At 44.2% G+C, this 21,419-nt stretch overlaps 1 protein-coding gene across 5 annotated transcripts in view; it reads right to left on the reverse strand.

Moving 5' to 3' along the window:
• Positions 1–21,419, reverse strand: part of SLC24A3 (solute carrier family 24 member 3) — a 497,947-nt gene that overhangs the window by 340,317 nt on the left and 136,211 nt on the right. The gene's annotated exons all lie outside the window — the stretch shown is intronic.

Genomic DNA, 21,419 nt, shown 5'->3' on the forward strand with positions numbered 1-21,419 from the left:
TGTGCTTGTAACGCAGTCATGCTGCTATTGCACTACTGGGTCCCTTCGTTTTGATTACTGTGCTCTACTCCATTGTCTGAACACGCCACCATTTATTCCCTCCATCTTCACAACAGGGACACATCGCCTCTGACCCCTAAAATCAAATTCATTTCAAATCAGAAAGAGAAGAAATATTCCTAAGTGCCTAAATTGCAAGCGACACATTCAAATGTTCAAATTTTTATGTGGATCAAAGTTAATTCCCCACACACCAAATACCCACCAAACGCCCACCTTGGCTAGAGGATAAATGGGGAAAATGTACACACTCCAACTAATAAATAATCTCTGCTTCACCAGAATCCCAAGTAGGCAGCCCTGGCAAATTCTCTAGAAACCATGAATGTGTCCTTCCCAAGCTTTTCAACGGCCACGTGATGGACAGGCCAGTGGCATTTCCTCCGCTAACACTGAACTGCATAATTAACACCCAGGGTTATTTTTCAATGCCTGCACCTGGCACTTTTAATTTAATTATCTCTCCATTTCTACAATCCACTGCACTCTAGTGACGGCTCCACCTGGCCATCCTTGCCCCGAATCTCCACTCGCCTGCAGGACTTTTCATCCAGAAATAATTAGGAACACAGGGTCCTCTGTCTCGTGGCCAACTCAGCCGTGAACGCTACTGGACCAAGAGGGAAGTTTTATCTCAGACAAATGGAGTCAGCTCACAGCAGCGTTAAAGGGACAGGGTTGACTTCCAAGTGTTTCTGCTTTGCTGGGAGCTACCAAAAACAAAAAAAGTGGCAATGACCTTTCAGAAAACTTGGAACACTCTGGTTCCGGGAATATCCTTTTCCCTTGGCTGGCTCATGCTGGGGAATGAAATAATGAATTGGAATCTGTCTCCCAGCAGGGCTAGAACGACAGCCTGCCACAAGTATCCATGCTACAGTACAGATACAGCAGCGCACAAGGTAATCTGGAGATGACTCCAAAGTCTCACTTTGTTCAATAGTTTCCATTAATCCTTTCTTATCCTTTAGTTACTGTTCTTCACCAAGACGACCAGCAGGCAGCCATCTTGAACACTGAAAGTCCTCCGTTTGTCCTTTCCCTCTTTGGGTTCTTGGTGAATGTGGCGCCTAGCACCTAAAACGTTATTCCCAAGTTGGCAGTTTCATTAATAATAAATAAAATTACAAACAAAATAACAAACAAAAGTATAGGAAGCATTACTTGAGGCACACGATGTATTCCATGAAACAGTTCTATTTTCCTCTTTCCTTCATCCTTAGTTTCTTTCAATGTGTACCCTCACAAGCAAACACATGCTCACACAGTTGCACATACACTTCTCATATTGGTTTAGGATGATCTTACTTTCATAAGCAGTTTCAAAGAACAAAGCCTGGCTGTCCTTGACTTCTCTTTATTTCAGTCTCTCTCAAGACATGCAAGAGAACCTTCTAAGCAGCTGTGGGAATTGTGGAGCTCTTGCCTCATTAAAAAAAGTCCTCCTCACTCACATGGCAAATTCTAGTTCACCTTTGCCAAATGCAGGAAAGAAATTCCTCAGAAAATTTTGACGTGGTTTCTTCAGCTTCTCTGATTTTCAAGGGTGTTCAATAAAGTAGAAACATACCCCACCGTGGATGCCTGGGGAGCTCACCTCAGCCATTGGCCAGAGGCACAGCCCAGGTGAATAAGGGCTGGGCGCCTGGCCCCTGGTTTGACAGATGGCTTCATTTGCAAGCCACAGTGTAGAGATGGCCGCAGCACACTTCCCAAGATTTACAACATCTGTCATGGAGTCTGATATGGCACTTCCTCCTCTCACATAACATAAGGCAATGTGCAGAAGAAATGCAGTCACTCCATGAACCCTTTAACCTATCTGGGTCCAATCTGTCTTCCCAGGCCAGCAGCTCTGACACTGGGGTTTCCTCCTGGGTCTCTGCCCGCCCCGCCTCCGTTTCAGCCAAGTTCTCTTTATGATAAGAAACACAGTGCTGATCTGTGTGGTTCATGAGGGAGTGTATAAGGGAGGGCCAGTTTTCTTTCTCCCAGAGTAAAAGAAAGAAAGAAAAACCATTAACTTTAACTACACGCTATGCACCACAGTATTGACAGAGGGTGTTCTGAGCATCGGGACACAGCTTGCCTTCTCCCTAAGGAGCCTGGTGAACATTTATGCCCAGAGGGAAGATGAGAAAAGCCAGGATTTGGTGCCCAGGAATCTGGGATATAGTGTAGGTTCTCCCAGAAGCAAACCCTGAGGCAAGGATTTCAGTACAAGTGATTGATCTGTGAGGTGAAATAGGGCCAGCTGGGGAGTGAGGAGGTCATACTGGGAAGAGACACCAGCCAGTGAGGCATGAGCGGTTGCATCAGTTATCCCTGGGAGTACCTGGGGCTTCCTACTAACAGAAACTCTGGGGAAAAATAAAAACACAGACTCAATATTACCCTGCCCAAGGGGTAAAGGAGCTGGGGTATTTATACACCAACTCCCATCATCAGCTATGGGTGGCTTTAGAAAGCATTCATTCCTCTGACTTCTGGTCTACCACAAAGGCTGGCAAGCTACACTTAGGTGGCCAGAGAAAGATCTTTGACAAAAGAATACAGGTGTCCTGATAAGAATGGGTGAAGGATGCGATCAGGGCCATGAGAGCCTATGAATCCATGTTCTGCTGCTGATCAGAGCTGTGACTCAGACATATCCTTTAACTTTTCTGATCCATACCTGAGCTTCACATTGAGAAAACAGTGTCATCATGCCTACCCCACAGGCTTGGGGTGAGAATTAAGTCAGGCAATGCTGTGAAAGCACAGTGCAAATTACAAAGGGCAATTAAACCATAAACTCATGGGGATGGGTGGGAGCCCACCAGTGCCCAGAACTCCAGGAGAGACAGGAAAGTGTGCAGGCTTAGTCTCCCCATGTTTTATAATTGAGCAGCAAAGGGGAGGCTCATTCAACAGTCAGGATTCTGCTCATCTGAGCGCTTAGCAGGCAGGCACTCTGCCTAATTTTCAGGTCCACAAATCCAGCTTGCTTCACCGGTGTCCCAGCTCAGGGGAAACATTTGTCATTTTAACAGGGTTATGGTTACTCATGCAAGACCAGAAAGAAATGGCAACTTGAGCATGTGGAGGAGTGACGGCCCACCCTGTCACTGAGAGGGTGGTGATATTTGAGTTATATCTAAGGGTCAGGTAAGCAGAGGAACTGGGAAACTTTCTCACGTTTGAAGCATGATGGAAATTCCTTGCTTTGCCCTTAGACCACAAGATAAACCATTCCTCTACACTTCTCCGATCTGAGGCTCATTCTTTACCGGATCTCAAGCAAAGGCATTTGGCATTAAAGCACCTATGCTACATTACAAAATGATGCTGTGAAAAACTGACATTAGTGGCCAAGTGACAACTACTTGGATAAGGAATCCTTCATTCAGTTATTCAACCCATCCAAGGAAAACCTGAAAGAAACTGTGATTAACCCTACCAGGGATCTAGGGTTCGTAGATAGACACACACTCCTCCCTGCCCACCCTGCTCCCACCGCTGATCTCAGCTTCATTTTGTTTTGACTTAAAAACAGGTCATGCTCTTAGTAGACGCCTCCAAATTCAGAAGCCCACCCACTCCAGGAAGATGATGCTTAGCAGCAGCTGAAACTCCTTCTCCACTAAATTTCTTCTCCCACCTACATCAGTCTGGACAAAATCTCCTTAACCTAGCTAGGATCCAGGAACTAGGAATCTACAGGGTGGCCTAGACTGTCCTCAAAATCTGTGCAAAATCTAAGTCAGAATGAATAGCCACTATAATCAGAGCCTCCATGGGCTCAGTGTCCCTCAAGAATTAGGAACATCATCCCAGACAAAAACATCCTTGAAGAAGGCATGGAGATGGCAAGGATCTGCCTGCTGAGTGCTCAGGCAGCACGTGGGCTGCTCTGACCACCAAAGAGTAGAGAAAAGGGGTGGCTTCTCGAAAGTTCTACCAGGTCTCCCTGATCATTGGAACTTCCCACCCTGACCTCAGTCCATTCCAAGGCTCTGCCTTTGCAGAGGAGGTGACCATGGGGCTGGTGCTGGTCAGAACAAGGAGGGGCCTCCGAGAGAGGCCTTGATTTCCCTTGGGGTCTGCTGAAGGAAAAATTAGTTTGCAGAAATCAGATCATCTCTCAGGAACTAAACACCAGCAACAAACAAAAACCAGACCTAAAAGCTTCGGTGTGGAAGGACAAAGTGAGACAGGCACAGGATCCCGCCTGCAGGCCCCGGCCAGAGCACATTGCCAGGATCTCTCTCTTTAACACAAATGGGCCCAAAAATCCCAAAGCTAAAGAAGTTCTTTCTTTATTTCTCTTTCAGTAACTAAGACAGGCATGTGTCTTTCTGTGCAATTCATTTCACTTTTGGTCCCATGCAGCCCTGGGGCCACCACAGGAAATTGTGGATCAGAAGAACTTTCCATAGACAGGTCCAAATATTTGCTTTCTGATGCCACCTGATTAAATCTGTAATTCTGGCCGCCACAGAGAAAGATGAAATGTGCTGGTTGTACCCGTGTTCTTTGCTCAGTGGTGCTGAGCTCGGGGAGGGAAAACCCGGCATTTTCCTGTGTTTTCTGTTTCTCCCTGGAGACCCTTTCTTCCGGCTCCGTCATTCTTGATAACTAAGGTGACCAGCAGAGCTTGGACAGAGGAATCCCATTTTTCTCACTCCAGCAGGATTTGATTCCTAGTAAGCAGATAGGAAGCTTCTCCAAGGTTTGGTTAGTCTGTTTGTTGCTGTGTTCCTTTTTCTGTTTCACCATTTTCCTAAGAAACAATTGAACTGAGCCTACTCCCAGATAGTGTTAATAAGGTCAAGGTCACGGCCTTTATTCCCACATGAACCATTTTTTCCTTGTTTTTCAATTTGCTCTTTGTCCTGCAAGAGCATCCCTTACCCTCAGAAAGTGGGTGTGGCTGAGCCGGATGCTGAGTGAGAGCATCAGTGAGCTGTGGATGTTCCTGTCTTTCTTGTGTACCTCATGAGGCTTCACTTGTCTTGAAAGGATTCCTCTGTGGTCTCTTTACATTCATTCCAGCCTTCCCTCAACTTCTGCTTCTTTCCCTGAGTTAGAAGATTCCAAGCAAATACAGATATAGCACATGAGGAATTCTGGACACAAGGTATGGAAGCTAAAGCAACTCCATCTTGGATGAAAATCCACCATATTGACTTCTGAGCAACCATAGTTCTAAGGTTTCCAGTTTATTTACTGTCCCTTGTGCAAAAGCATGTCCTTATCATAAATCCTGCCCTTAAGCAATTGTCCTACACAACCCTTCCAAGGCATGTATACCTTTTCCCTATGATATAAAAGCCCTGGGTCTGGTCTGGGCGTGACGGCATGGGGATCTACCATCTTGCCTCACTACTGCTTGAGACATAGACAGCCTCCACAGAGAAGTCTGAGGAAGCTGATGGGCTGAAGAAAAGGCTGGCATACCCACCTAAGATATGGATCCATATCCGCATGCCAGCCTTTTTATTCAGCCTATCAGCTTCTTCAGACTCTGGGGTAGGTTTGCATAGACCTGTACACTGCAGAACACAGGGAGTCTATGGACTTTGCTCAGCTTCACATGGCCGGCGGGGTCTAGATATGAGATCAGAACTGGGTCTGGGGTCCCACCCCAAAAAAGGTGGGGAAATATACCACTAAAAAACATGGACAACCAAAAGCTTTCCCCCATATGGAGAGTGTGGGGATGTTGTCCCTGTATGTGGGGGATGGTGGGGTTTATTACCAATGGTAGGAACCTGGGGCATCCAAATCCCTTTTTCAGGAACTAGCTAGAGAACTAACTGTGTCTTCCCAGTCACTGGTTCCCAGGCAGTGTGATCCTAGTCCAAGGCCAGGCTTGGGGTCTTGTCCATAACGCTTTGCTCATTTCCTTCTCTGTTCCCGGCTGTTCCACACACAGGGCCTACACCTAAACAGTGGTGGAGCAGACTCTGCTGGGTGATCCCCAGACCTCCTGGGCCTTTACCCTCCCAGGGCCTGCATTCTCATCTCTCACACACAAACATTAGTATCTCTTTGCTGAAATGAGTGATGGACAGAAGTGCCTGGAATTAGCTTCCTCCCCTACCGCCCAGTTGTTGGCCTATATGTACCCTGCTCCTTCCCTAATTGGGGAGGAAATGCTGAGATGCCTGTTCTACAGTGCTTTCCAGATCCCATGGAGGACAAACTTCAGCCCAGTTGTCCCCAGAACTCCTGTCCTCATTCACCTCCCAGAGAGATGCACTGCACCCAAATCCTTGCTCAGGAGCTGCTTCTGGGAAGACCCACACCAAGATGGGCAAGAGCCCTGGAAAAGAGAGAAGAAAGCCCAGGTTCTAGTGAGTTAAAATCTCTGATCCTCCATTTCATCATCTTCCAATGAGGGTCCAAATACTGTACTAAAGGATGAGAACCACCACCGGGACCCACCAGGCTGCTGACAGCCCAGTGCCAGCCTAACCAGAGAGTTGCGTTTCTTTCCTTGAGCAACCAGAGCCACAATACTGTGAGAACTCCCATGATGAAGTCTTCAACCTGTTTCCTTGGCCTGAACTCTAGTCCTCAGTTGAAAGACCTGACAATGTGCTCAAACCTCCTATTTCTCCTGCTGGGATAGGTTGGCAGGAAATTTTTACTCTCTCTGATTTGGAGGCAGAGGGATTACAATGTCTTAGAAGCTTCCTGGCACAGGAGGGCGATACAAAAAGCAACAAATACATTCTCCAACCTTTTCAAAACAAGGCAGGGAGCCAGCTGGGGTCCATTAAATGGACACTCCAATCGATGGACTGTCCGACTTCAAGTCATAGGACTATGAGGCTTGCCACTTTCATGCATTACATGGCAGGAACATTTCTTAGGGTGGAAAATGTCCCCACAGAGGCTGTGGGTGCCTGAAAGTTCTGACCTGGGTCATCTGCTTCTCCCTGAAAACACGAATGTCATTCCAGTCTGTCAGGTCTCAAAGAAGATGAAATGTACTTTACAGTCAATGACATCACTTATCAAACAACAGACAAACATTTATGTTCCACATGATGCAAAATGCTATGAAGGAAATGATGTGTGAGCAGAAAGTAGTGAATCATAAAAAAAAAAAAAAAAAAAAACCCAATATGCTTAGTTCAGGGATACTTTGGAATTTCAAAGTAGCTATTGTGGACAGATTTACACCCACTTCCATGGCTTTGCATACAGCGATTTTAGAATTATCTTTTTTTTAAAGAATTTAATTTGCTCTAATTTAACTTTTCATCGAGGCACAATTTATACATGGGAAAAAGCTTAGCTTTCCAGCACAGTTTAATGAGTTTTAACAAACGTGAATCCCCTTGTAACCCACATCCCAATCAAGATACAGAACACTTCTGTCAGGTGCGGGGGCTCATGCTTGTAACCTCAGCACTTTGAGAGGCCGAGGCGGGAGGACTGCTTGAGCCCAGAGTGAAACTCTCAACTCTACAACAAATTTTTTAAAAAGACACGGAGCATTTCCATTATTTTGGACAGTTCCTTTGAGGCCCCAATCCAGGTATTGTGCCCCTGTATACCTAAGTATTTTAGTGTATTTCCTAAGAACACGGACATTCTATTTCATAATCACTGTGAAATTATCAAAAAATGGAAATTCACAAGGATAACACTACTATTATCTAATCTATATTAGACTTTATTCATGTTGCTCATTATCATTAATATCTTTACAAGAAAAGTAAAAAAAAAAATTGTGGTCCAGGATTCAACAAAGGGTCCCACAATGCATTTAACCATCTTATCTCCTTTGTCTCCCCTAATCCGGGACAATTCCTCCGTCTTGCCTTGTCTTTCATGCCCTTGGCATTTTGGAAGAGCACAGACCAGTTATTTTGTAGAATACCCCTCAATTTGGGTTTGCCTGATGATTTCTCAAAATGATAGTCAAGCTCTGCATTTTTGACAGGACACTGTGCTGCCCTTCAACAGGAGGCAGAATGCAGGTGCCTTCACTGGTGATGCTAACTGCAAGCACTTGGTTAGGGGAGGTGGCCAGGTTCCTCCACTGCAAAGTTACTACTTTTTTCCTTTGTAATTTATAAGTATCCTATGGGGATATAGTTTGAAACTATGTAAACATCCTGTTTATCAAGCATTTATCCACCAGTTTTTGTGTTAGTTTAGAATTTTTGCTTGAAACAATTATTATGAAGATGATTGGCAAATGGTAATTTTTCTAATTCCATCATGTCTTCTGCTCAAAGGAAGAAATTTTCTCATCTTGTTTATTCATTCATTCACATTGGACCCACAGATTCTTATTTTACTCTATGGATTATAACCTGTTATTTTCATTATTTATTTTGATGTCCAAATTGTGCCAGCTTTGGTCAGTGGGATCTTCTTCAAGCTGGCTCCTGTGTCCTTTTGATATGTCAGAACTGGAAAATTCTCCCGGATGCTGAGATACCACGGACCCCATTTTTGTTTCAGAATAGATGTAATGTTTGTTAAATGCTTGTCTAAATAATGCGTCATTTGGCTACACTGCTGGGTATTGGGGCCAATGGTTGTCATGGCTGCCTGCCCCAGGGAAAGAGGTGAAGCAGATGTACCAGAGACTGCAGATGGAATGGGGGTGGTGCCCCTGAGCACGCAGGAAGGAGAACCAAGGCCCAGACCTCAGTTGAATGCAGTGGCCTGCTGCTGGAGGTGCCAGCCAAAAGTATGAATAGAGGGCACACACCAGCCTCTGAAGCCAAGCCAGGCTGGACAGTGCTGCTGGTGGAGATGCAGGACCGACAGCATGTGCTACGGAGGACCGTGACGTGACACCATCATCAAGGGGAGTAAAATGCAACTGACCAGGCCAGTAGGGGCACGAGGGACCCAGGGCAGTCTTGGGATCTTGGTTTGCTGCTTTTAACTCTGTCTGTCCCATGTTCTCTCTGGCTGTACTTTGCCTGTCTTAACGTGTCAGTGTTACTCATTTCCAATTACTGGCCTGTCTTCAGTAGAGATACCAGCCATCCAGCCATGATGGTTCTCAGGTTAAAAGAAGCCCAATATCCCTCTAAACTCTGTCCCACTGACTGCCCCCAACATGTTAACTAAATGTGCATGCACATGGACACACACACGCATACACACACTCACATTCATACACACCCTCAAAGCCCTATTCTTTACTTAAAAAATAACACTTCAATAACTACCTTTACTACCATCTATTCCAAGAGAGTGTATTTCATCTTTCCAACTCTATAGGTTATACTCTATGCTAATACATCATGTTTCTTTTGAATCTCATAGCATAAAACATGGAGCCTGTTATTCAGCAGATACCCAGTGATGGCTGCTGGTTGATCATCACTAAGGAACATTCCAGAACAGAACTAACTTTCTCAGACAAACACGGCCAATGCACCAATGCCAAGTGGAAGTGGGCCCAGGGCTATCTGTGATCTTTCAGACTTTGTCTGTGGCGTTTCATGAACCTCCCCAACAGACCCTCTCATTAACCTGGCCAACAAGGAAGAAATTAACTAACGTTCATTCCCATCTTCTTCTACCTTCCCATCTAAGGTGTGGCTTAGCAGATGGTAAACAGAAGGCAGGGAGACCAAAGCTAGTCTGAGAACCTGGGCATCTAATTAGACCACCATGACTCCGCCTCTTTCCAAGGCAAGGGGAGGCCTTGAACACTCACACGTTTCTGAGATTCATACCTATGCAGAGTTTTAAAGAAAGGGCAGGGCCTCTTTTTTTTTTTTTTTTTTTTTTTTTTTAGCTCTCTGCTTTCATCCCAAGCCTGTTTGTTAATAATGAAGGTTCTGTTTCACCTCAGTGAAAATTTCAAGCCTTGGTTATCTTTGTTTCTTTGCCAAACAATTGTCTTTTCCTCCCTTAGCTTCCATATTTAAAACTGGTAAGGAACTCCTCTTTGGGGAGCCAGTCTGCTCCTGTGACTACTGTCCAGAGGAATTTTCTGGTAGCTGAGGAAGAGAGAACATTGCTCAGGAAACTCCACTTCCTTCTATCCACCTCTGTGCTGTCCAACTTGGGAGCTACTAGCTACATGTGGCCATTTAAATGTAAATGTGAATTAAAGTTAAATTAACTAAAATTCAAAATTTAGTTCTTCCATCATACTAGCCACTTGCCAACTGCTCGGTACACACATTGGCAAGTGGCTGTGGTACCAACCGGACAGAGAATATTTCCACCATCACAATAAGTTCTTTTGGATATCAGGGCTGGCCAATTGGTGCATCTGTTTCAAAGTAGAAGGAGCTTGGGGTTGAGTCACTCAAGGACTTCTCAGAATGCGGTCTCCATGTGTACCCCTGAATGGTGATCAGGTGCGGGGTATGTAGATCTGGCGGTGGGGAGGAGGGAACGGAAGATCATTTGGCACTTATCCTTCTTTTACTGATCTCTTACCTTCCAAATATTTTCCATGCTACATTTCTCAGCAAGTTGAAACGTTCCCCTCAATATGGGGCCTAATTGCTAGCCCCTATTTTTTTTCTTAACTTTTAATAAAGTAAATTTGATTTTACCAAAGATCCCTCTGTGATCAAAGATTCCCACTCATCATTACTCGGGGTCCCGTGAAGAGAGATGCATGGTTGTAGGAGGCCCCTTCAGGGGATGAAGAGTTTTGATTATTGCACTGGTTTGCAGGGACAGAAAAACATGTCAGGGTAAGGGCTGGTCATTAGGGATAGATGGGAAGCAGTGGGAGATGAGAGATTGGAACTCACAAAGGTGCTCAAAAGCCCATTGCGTGGAGGAACTACAAGAAAAGAGAACTCTTTAGAGGCCTCCTTTCAGTATAGAAGTAATTCACGCTGGAGATAATTATCAATGACATTTAAAGGTCGTTTTTTAAAATAGTCATAGTTGCTTTCACTTTCAGAAGGCTGGGATAACTTTTAGGAACAATTAGATAAAGATGAACTCATTCAAGGTGTGAATATTCATGAGGGGCCGTAATGCCTGTTTTGCCTTTACAGAAGTGAATCTTCACCACTAAAAATCAAGACCCTTGGCAATGGAAGGAAAAGCAGGACCCCATCCTCCCCTACCACCACCACCGAAAACAATGACCTTGTCAAATTGTAGCATAAAACCTTGAAAAAGTAAGAAAAGATCATGGGGCAATTTAATCATGAGGGTTGGGCAGGTAGAAAGAGATGGATTTCCCGTTCCAGGGAAGCCCCTGCCAAACCTGGAAGGGGTTAGCAAAGGGAGAGTTATTTTTAAGACTTGCAAAGTTTGCATTGGCTTAAATATAGTCCTTGCCTGGAGGCAGAGAAAAAAAAACGGATAATAAAGGACCCACATGTCAGGGAAAAATCAGAAATCAAATAAAAGGTTTTGGGCGGGGAGGCTTTATTTTCAGAGGGCAGTGTCCTGAACCAGAAAGCAGGAGACTTTTGCAATTGGATATGTTAATTATGGAGCCTCAGAGAGGAGCTGGGGGTAGTGAGGCCGGAGGTAGCTCTTCCCTCCACAGACAACAGTCATAGCCATTGAAATGAACCGCGGACATTTACTCACTCTTACGTAAAGTGTGAACAAAAGCATCATTTAAAACATTTTAGCATTTTTTATTGATCTACAACATATCATTTAAGTAATAACCATGTGCTTTTCTGTATAGCAACTTCAAAAAAAAAAAAAAAGTTCCCTAGTGTCCCTTATCAGCCAGATCACTGCCTCAAATGTTCCTAATGCATTCCCATATAGAAACTCTGCTAAAGCCAACAGAAAGGGTGTAGAATGTGAAAGAGATTAAAGAAACGCCCCACAATGGAATCCCCACCCCATCTGTTTTCTGCAGGAGCTATCATGGTTCCTCTACAGCTGTGCATCTAGAACCAGGTCCACCTGGGGGGCTTGGGAAAACTCAGATCCTAGGGCCCACCTCCAGAGTTCCTGATTCAGTGGGTGTGGGGCGGGGCCTGAGAATGTGCATTTTTCACAAGCTTCTCCCAGGGGAAGCTCACTGTTGGTACTGGAAACTCTCTTTGAGAAACTCTGCTTTAAAGATTCCTACCAACCCCAGAAGCTGACTTGAGGGAAAGTCAAGCTGAAGGTGCCGGTAGGGGAACATCATTATCCTTGTATAATGGTACAAAGTGCAAGGCCTCATGGGATAGCATCGGTCATCCTAGCACAGCTGCACGGCTCCATGGAGGAGCCATGGGGAGGGCCTAATTCTCAACAGATGACGTGCCCAAGGTTCTGGGAGCCCCTCTCTGTGTCCATATGGAGGCTGCCTGATGCAGCCCTGGGTGAACTTACTTAGTTCTTAGAATTTACTTTTCTGGCTTTCTTCCTTTCATTTCTCCTGCTGCTCCTCTGTGCCTACTTTCCTGGTAGGGTCTAGTTTCTTGGCCCTGCAGATGATGGCACTGCCCAGAGAAAACCTGAGGTCTGGGTGGGTTTCCCAACCCAGCCCTGGGGATGCTGAGGCAAGGTGAACTTTGAAAGTTAACCACTCTTGGCCAGGTACGGTGGCTCATGCCTGTAATCCCAGCACCTTGGGAGGTCAAGGCAGGAGGATAGCTTGAGTCCAGGAGTTTGAGACCAGTCTGGGCAACATGGCAAAACCCCATCTCTACAAAAAATACAGAAATTAACCAGGCATGATGGTGCACACCTGTATTCCTAGCTACTCGGGAGGCTGAGGTAGGAGGATCAACTGAGGGGAGTTTGGGGCTACAGTGAAACATGACTGCACCACTGCCTCGAAGCCTGGGTGACAGAGTGAGACCCTGTCTCAAGGAAAAAAAAAAGTTAACTGTTCTTGAGGAACCCAGAGCCATATGTGGACACCTTATTCCTGAACTGGAATCTCCACTGATCTCAGGGCAACCTTATTTTTGCCCTGAGCCTGAGACCAACGGAGATTCCAGTTCAGGCCATATTTGTACCCCTCATTCTGTTTTCATGACTGTCCCATCAGACTCGGGGAAGAGGAGTGGCTGGCTGCAGTGGAAGCAACAGGGGATGCAGAAACATGGGTTCAAGTCCTCCATCTACTTTGGGAGACCCACATGGTTGGTGGTCTGCAGGTAACTGAACTTCTCCAAACACCAGCCATCTCCTCTTGGAAATGATAAAATCCACCACCCCAGGCTGTGGGACTGTTCAGTTCTGTTTCCCATTAGGTTTAAATCTGGAAACCAGTTTTTCAGGAGCCTACGTTCCTACTGGCCAGGGGCAAGGTCATTACTGTACCTGCAGTTCCCACTGAAGACCTGACTGGGCCCTCCCTAAAGACAGCCAATCATCTGACATCAAGCCCACCTGCCTGACCCAGTCTGTCTCCCTGCAGACACTCAGCCTCATTGCTTCAGAGAAAATGGCATCTTTGCAATTGGACCCAAAGGCCCCTCTCAAGTTGCAAACTGACCCTCATGTTGTTTTCATTCTGCAGGAACTATTTTTCCTGGCATACGTGTAACATACAAAGAAAAAAATCCTTTGCTTTCTTAAAACATCCAATACAAAATAAGCGATTGTTAAGGCTCCAAACAGTCTGTCGTAGTTCTCTAGCATGCTCTAAAAACAATAAGCCACATGAGGGTGTGTGTTCCTTGGCCACAGCATCTCTCCCAGGGTTGGTGTGAGTGTATTTTGTTCCTCTCATGGTCTCTATCTTGCCATAGAGCACCCTGAATGGGCATCCCCAGCAGACACACGCTGGGCTCCAGGGCTCTCCCTTTCAGCATTGATAGAGCACTCAAACAGCAGACGTGGTTTTCCAATGGATATGTGTTTTCTTCTTTTATTCTAAAACAAGGCTGGTGGCCAATTCTGGATAACGAACTTAAGAAGATGGGAAAGTCTTCATTAGAACTTAGATATCTGCATAAAGCTGTCCAATGACCAGGTCTGAGGCAGATTTGATGTCCTGGGAGAATGGTCTGGCAAGTAATACAGCTATTCTTCCTTGTTGTGTGCGGGAACTCCACAGCTTTGGCCAAAGAAGGGGAAGAAAAGGGCGCACAGCCCTTCAAAAGGCCATTGTTGCCCTACTGATCCATGCTTGTGCACTCAACCCATGCCCCAATCTTCCTCGCCAGTGCTTGGTGTCAGGTGGAAAGTAAGGGGCCTCGGGGGACGGAGTGACGAGCAGCAGGACGTGCAAACATGGAGCCTCTCCACCTGCAGAACTCACAGGCCAGGAAAACATCTGTCATTTCCTATACTGTGATTTCAAAGTTTTGGCAGTTGTAGCCCTAAGCCAAGCTTCCGCAGTGACATACGGGAAGCCCAAATGGACTTAACCATGTTTGAAAATGGCACAGCAAGTTTGCTGAGTGATTTCAGCTCCTTTTTCATTGTTCAATCATGGATATTAATAATTTTCAACAAAACTCTCTGTGACACCCAACAGCATGAGGCAACCTTATTTTTGCCCCGAGACCAATGGAGATTCCAGCTCAATTATCTTTGTACCCCTCACTCTGTTTTTGTGACTGTCCTATCAGACTCAGGGGTGCAGGGAGGCTGGCTGAAATAGAAACAGCAGGGGACACAGAGATGTGGGTTCAAGTCCTCCATCTACTTTGGGAGACCCACCTGGTTGGTGGTCTGCAGGTAAGTGAACTCCTCCAAACACCAGCTATCTCATCTGGGAAATGATAAAACAATATTCATTCTCCTCCTTCACAGAAACTTCATGGTGCCTGTATCAAAATAACTGAAGCCGAGAACACTATCTGATTAAGAACCTACGGCCGATCAGGCCCTTTAATGTGGTTTGCCTGAATTATTTATTTCCTATAAGAAGCCTGCAGTTTAGATATCACCGTTTCCACTTGTCACGAAAAAGCAATGAGCTCAAACAAATCAAGAAGTGACTTCACGGTCACACACTCAGCAAGTGGTCACACTAGAGTTCAAACTCAGGCAGCTCTAACTCAAAAACCCTTTCTCTAAAACTCTGAGGTGAAACATGTAAAAATGCCCTGGAAATAATAAAGCCAGGATAAAGGTAAGCTGATGGGATCACCCACTAACTAGAAATGCTAATTAAAATAACATCTGTGTCTGTGTTGTCAGGGAATGCGAGATTTCACTTAAGTGGGATTTTCCAAGTATCTAAGGCTTACCCCTAATTAAGAATCCACTTTTTTTAAAATGCAGATATTTTTAATGGAAAATTTCCAGAAGTAATTACATGCATTTTTGCTGTCTTAACTACACATGAACCAGAATTTAAGATTTCTAAAAATAACCCAGCCCATCATTAATGAGTATCAGGCATGAAAATGAGATATGACTGAGAGGCATTCTCAGAGTCTATGATGTGGGTAGAGCAGCCCCCAAAGGCTGGACTTGTTAGTTTTCCCAGCCTACTTTTTCTTTTGGAATATTGTATTAGGAAAATTTTAAGATATGCGCAAAAGTTGAAAAAATGTTACCCGCCACCTAGATTCTATGATAACATTGTAAAATACTTGTTTTTTCACACATATATTTAACTACCCAGCCATCAATGTTTTTAAAAATATATTAATTTTTAAATAATAAATAATATATTTAAAATTTTTAAAATTAATATATTATTTTTAAAAATTTCAAAATATATTGCAAACATTAACACACTTTTCCCTAAATACTTCAGCAAGCATATCATATCAATATTTGTTTACAGTATTTTTCTGCTGAGATACAATTTAAAAACATACAATAAAATGTACAAATCTGGTGAACATTCACCTAGTTTTGACAAGGAGGGCACCTGCGTAACCCAAAGCTCTATCAAAATAAAGAGTATTGCTGTGTCCCAGGAAGTTCCCTGGGGCTAATCCTAGTCAATCCCACTCTCACTCCCTTGGGATCCTACTTTCTACAGCTTTTCCTTTTCTTTCCTCTGCAGTCAACTATCTCTTTACATGTGTTGGAGCCTCTGTTTCTAATCTGTAGCCTCATTTTATCTGCAACTATCAGGGTGGGATTGTGAGAAGGATTCTAAAGCCACTATGAGGAAAGTGGATAGGTCTCAGGGTGGCCTTTTCCCAACAAGGATCTGGAAGCATCTGAGATATGCAGCAACCTCACTTCCATATAAATGTAGTGCAGAGCTGATGGATTGTTGCAAAGCTTCAGCAGATATCTCTCCACATGTGAGATTCAGTGCTGATCTGCAAAAGAGCAGAACGTCTACAAAAGTTAACATTTCTGTGTGCTAGTATTTCAATAGGGTTTTGAGGAATTGGATTGAGAAGAAAGATAAGGGCTCACTCAACCTTTTGGAGTTGTGGTGTTGTCACCTATGCTGTGACGTCAAGACACTGTTGAGATGTTGACAATCACATGTTGAGACGTCAAGACATTTGCATGTTGTTATGCACAGACATTCACAGGTTCAGATGTTGTAATATCCACGTTAAGATACCAAGACATTTACATATTGAAGCTTTGAGGTATCCATAGATTCAGATGCCATAACATTTCCATGTTGAGACATTTTCACGTTGAGAAGTTGACATATTATTCACAGGTGGCATCTGCATGTCGAAATGTTGAAGTATTCACATGCTGAGATATTGAGACATTCACCAATTCAGCTGTTGATGTGATATCCACATGTTAAGATGTAGAGCCATGCTCACGTTGAGATACTGGGTCATTTGCATGTTAAAGTTTTGAGATATTCACAGGCCCAGATGTTGAGGCATTTGAAGATTTGGCTGTGGAGATTTTTGCGTGTCGACATGTACAGACATCGACAGGATCAGCTGACTCATTCACATGTTGAGATGTTAAGACCTTCTCATTCATGTCTGACTTCAAACATAACACGGTATCAGCCAAACCCAAGATATAGATACTGATCATTTCTGGGCAATATCTGTCAAATTCTTCTTCCACACCTCTTTCCCGTTATCACAGTGTTAGCACTGTTGGAAGTCTCCCCAGTTTCCATCTATGCCTGTGGCTTCCTGCATCTTTCTGCCTGAGGATGTTCTCTGACCCTAGGAGTGTGCTAAGCCTTTACATGTGAAGACTGGAGTGACAGCCCTCAGGAGTGACCTTCAACCAAGGTAGGATGAGATTTGGGGGATAAATACCCCACCTTCCTCACCTGTCAGTGCCTCAACACCGAGGGCTCTACACTGTCTCCCAGAGGGTAGTCACTGAAACTGCACCCAAGTTGTCCTCAGTGGTAATACTCCCTATGGGTGTCTCTTGGGATTACCTCCCAAACAATCTTGGACCCTAAGCCATCCCCAAAGGACCAGTCCTCTCTCCAAACAGTCAGAAAGCAGAGCCAGAACACCCATCCCTGCAAAAAGAGACATATTTCTCTCTGCAGGCTGTCGGATAACCGTCTACAATCCATAAGGATGGCTGAGGCACCCAGGGCTAGGGACCTGCCCTCAAGGAGCAGGGGTCACTGGGAAGACAGAAATCTATGGAGGTGTGTTAATGTCTCTCAACATCCTTCCCAGATTGGGGACATGCTCATTATCCCCTGACTTTACCCATCTCCCATCACACAGGGACCTGGAAGGGCTGCTTCTCACCCTCTGCACCCAGATGGCGTGGGTGACAGGGGTGGCAGCTCTCTGTTGGGGCAGCCCCCAGTATGGCTCTTCAGTGGGGAGAAAAGGTACTGAAAAGCTACACAGGTCATTCATAGAAAATGCTTCCTGGAATCTCTGGGTGGGAATAAATGAAGGATTCTTTTAGGAATAGAGGAATCTTAAACATGGGAAATTTGAAAGAACAAGAAATTTTTTTTTTTTTAATTGGGGAAACAATGCATCAAGAAAAACATAAACGGTGCAGCTGTCATGGAAAACAGTTTGGCAGTTCCTCAACAAATCAAACATAAAATTACTGTACTGCCCCACAGTTCCACTCCTGGGAATATACCTAAAATAAGTAAGTTTAGGTGTTCAAACCAAAACCTGTACACAAATGTTCACAGTAGCACTATTTACTACAAGCATAAGGTGGAAACACCCAAATGTCCACCAATGAATGAATAGATTAACAAAATGTGATATAGCCACACAGTGGACTATTATTCAGTTATAAAAGTGAATGAAGTACTGACACATGCTACAAAATGGATGAACCCTGAAAACATGATAAGCCAGACTCAAAAGGCCATAAATAAGCCAGACACAAAAGGCCATAAATTGTATGATTCCATTTATATGAAATACCCAATCTAGACTAATCCACAGAGAAAGAGCACAGATTGGTGATTGCCGGGGGCCTGGTGGCTGGGGAAGTGGGGAGTGACTGTTAATGGATACAGGATATCCTTTGGGATGGTGAAAGTTCTGTAACTAGATAGAGGTGATGGTTGTACAGCAACGTGAATGCACTAAATAATACTAAACTGTACACCTTAAAATGAGTAACACAGTAAATTTTATGTTATGTATACTTTACCATGTTTTTTTTTAAAGGAACATATAAGTCTATGAAACTGGACACCTTTGGATTTCTTAAGTGTCACTGGACACTTTTTAGGAGCTGGAAAGGGTCTTCAAAATGCACTCATCTGTAATCCCATTTGAAAGCTCAAGAAAGACGTAGGGCAGTTAATGACTTAGTCAGGGTTGCAAAAAGTATCAAGAGGGGTCATTTCTTCTGCTAGAGGCTCTAGTCTCCTTTTTCCCAAAATGAGATCAAAGTTTCCATGGTGGAGGTCTATAACAGGCCATCCAGCAAGGAGCCCAGGGCCCAGGTGTGACGCAGGTGGATGTGTGAGTCCAATCTGAGACCTCAGGGGCCTGCCCTCCGCAACTGTCCCTAAGGTCACTCATTCACCTCCTTGCTCTTGTATCACCTGCCTTAGCCCAAAGGCACCCCAGATCATAGCCTGCAATGTGGATTTTTGACAGGAAAATACTAAACAAAACTGTTAGGACCGGAATTTTAGGTGCTGCAAATAATAAACTATGTGAAAATGATGACACCCTTGGAGCATGAGGGAAAACAACCCTGACAACCTGTAGCTGAGCTGGAGGGCACATCTGCCTTCATTGGACCTACGGTGGTGCTAACTGAACTGAAAAGTGGTAAATGGTATAAGTGATGACTAAAAAGCACATGTTAGCAACAGAGAAGTCAGTACTACAAAAACTCAACATCAAAATCATTAGCATGGCCATTTGGCAAAATGAAGGTTTGAAAGAGCCAACACCCGCTTCCAGTCCAGCGTGCTCTGGCAGGCTCTCTGGGATATCTGCATGGCTTTGCCCATTATCTGAAGGGCAAGGCAACCCCTTCCCAGCTGGGGTCTCTCACCCAAGAGGCAGGGACTGGCCATACCCCAACACAGCAGGAGATACTTAGCAGACAATAACAGGATATGTATGTATCTCCAATTTCAGGACAGTAAGGACTTTTCAGTCAAGACATGACACAAATCAACAAGGAGAAGAAATGACACATTTGACTACATTAAAGTTTAAAACTTCTGTATATAAAAAAACCACCACCAAAAACAGAAAAGACAAGCCATAGGCAAAACGCAATAACAAGAAAGAATTAATATCCGGAATGCATCAAGTTCTCTTACAGTTAATAAGGAAAAATAGGCAATGTTGATGAATAATCAATCCATAGAAGAGGCCATCCCTATGCCCTATAGACTTGTGAACAGAAGCTGAACTTGATCCATGAATTTGCTTCCTAGGCTACTGGAACAAATTACCCCAAACTGTGTCCCTTAAAATATCACAAATTTAGCCTCTCACAGTTCTGGAGGCCAGAAGTCCAAACTGAAGGTGTCAGCAGGGCCGTGGCTCCCTCTAGAAGCTCTAAGAAGGAATCCATTCCTTGCCTTTCTCAGCTTCTGGGGGCTGCCAACATCCCTTGGCTTGTGACTGCATCACCCCAATCTCTGCCTCCACCTTCATATCATCTTCTTCTCTGTGTGTCTAATCTCCCACTGCCTCTCCCTTATAAGGATGTTTGTGATCACATTTAGGGCCCACCCAGATAATCCAAGATATTCTCTTCATTTCAAGATCCTTAACTGAACTACACCTGCAAAATAATTTACCAAAGTAATATTCACAGGTTCCAGGGATTAAGACCTTCTCTATTTGTGGGTACAATTTATATTATTACAACCGGTAACCACGGAAGGCAAATTAAAACCACATTGAGATACCATCTCATATCATCAGAATGCAGGAATTATTATTATTATTAATACAAAGTCTGAGAATATGAAGTACTGATGACCATGTAGAGCAGCAGGAACTTGCACCCCCTGCTAGTCAGAGTGTAAATCTATCGGAAGAACCATGCTGGAGAATCTGTAGCCACCAAGGATGCACATACCTTATTCCCCAGCCATTCCACTGACAGACAAATTCATCCCCCCAGGAGACAACCAAAAGAATGTTCTGTGGAGCACTGCCATTTTGAAGAACTGGAAACAATCCAAATGTCAATCGACAGCAGAATAGCTAGCTTACCTGTGGTAGAGCCACACTATAGGACACCATGCAACATTGAGAATAAGTGAACTGGGGTCCCATACAGTGACACAGATAAACCTCACGAAAAGAATGTCAAGAGGCAAAAGCACATTGCAGGAGAATACACCATAGCATGATCTCATTCACTCCAAGTTTAAAAATATGCAGCTGATACTTGGCATTATTCACGGGTATGTACATTTGTGGAAAAAGCATAAGGATACATACAGGAATCACAAAAGACAATTCTAAATAGTGGTTGCCCTTGGGAAAAAGGAACAGATTGGAACTGTGAGCAGTGACAAGTCTGCAGAGGATTTCAAAATATATTTGCAAACAGTTTATGTCTTAGGGGAATGATGAGTATATGGATATTCATTGTGTTACTCCCTATATGTTTTTGTATCTGAAATGTTTTATCATTTTTTAAAAATAATTTACGAGGTGGCGTATGCTGCTGGCAGGAGTGGTGACAGGTCACTCATCTCAGTGAGGATACCTGGCAGGTGGGAGAGTTTGGTCCTAACCCCAAGGGTTCTTAATCTGGGGTCTATAGACCCCCTAGGTAACTATGGGTAGAATTTAGGGGGTCTCTAAAGTGAACTCAGCTACATATATATATAACTTCTAACCCAAATGTAGCATTTCCTTCTGATATGAATATAGGCAGCACACCACACAGTGTCAGCAATTTCTATGACTTTATCACCAATGGCAGTCAGGTATTTTACAGTCCATTACAATGTAGCAGGCATCTCAAAATAGCATTTATGCTCATCAACAATTCAAACTGACAGGAGTTATTAGGCCCACCACCAGATCTTGCTACTAACGTGCGGATAAAGAAGCATATACATTCCTTCACCTCCAGGTTGTTTATTCACTACAGGATGGAAACACCTTCTGTTG

This window comes from Papio anubis, chromosome 16 (assembly GCF_008728515.1).
Source record: "Papio anubis isolate 15944 chromosome 16, Panubis1.0, whole genome shotgun sequence".
Taxonomy (NCBI): Eukaryota; Metazoa; Chordata; class Mammalia; order Primates; family Cercopithecidae; genus Papio; species Papio anubis.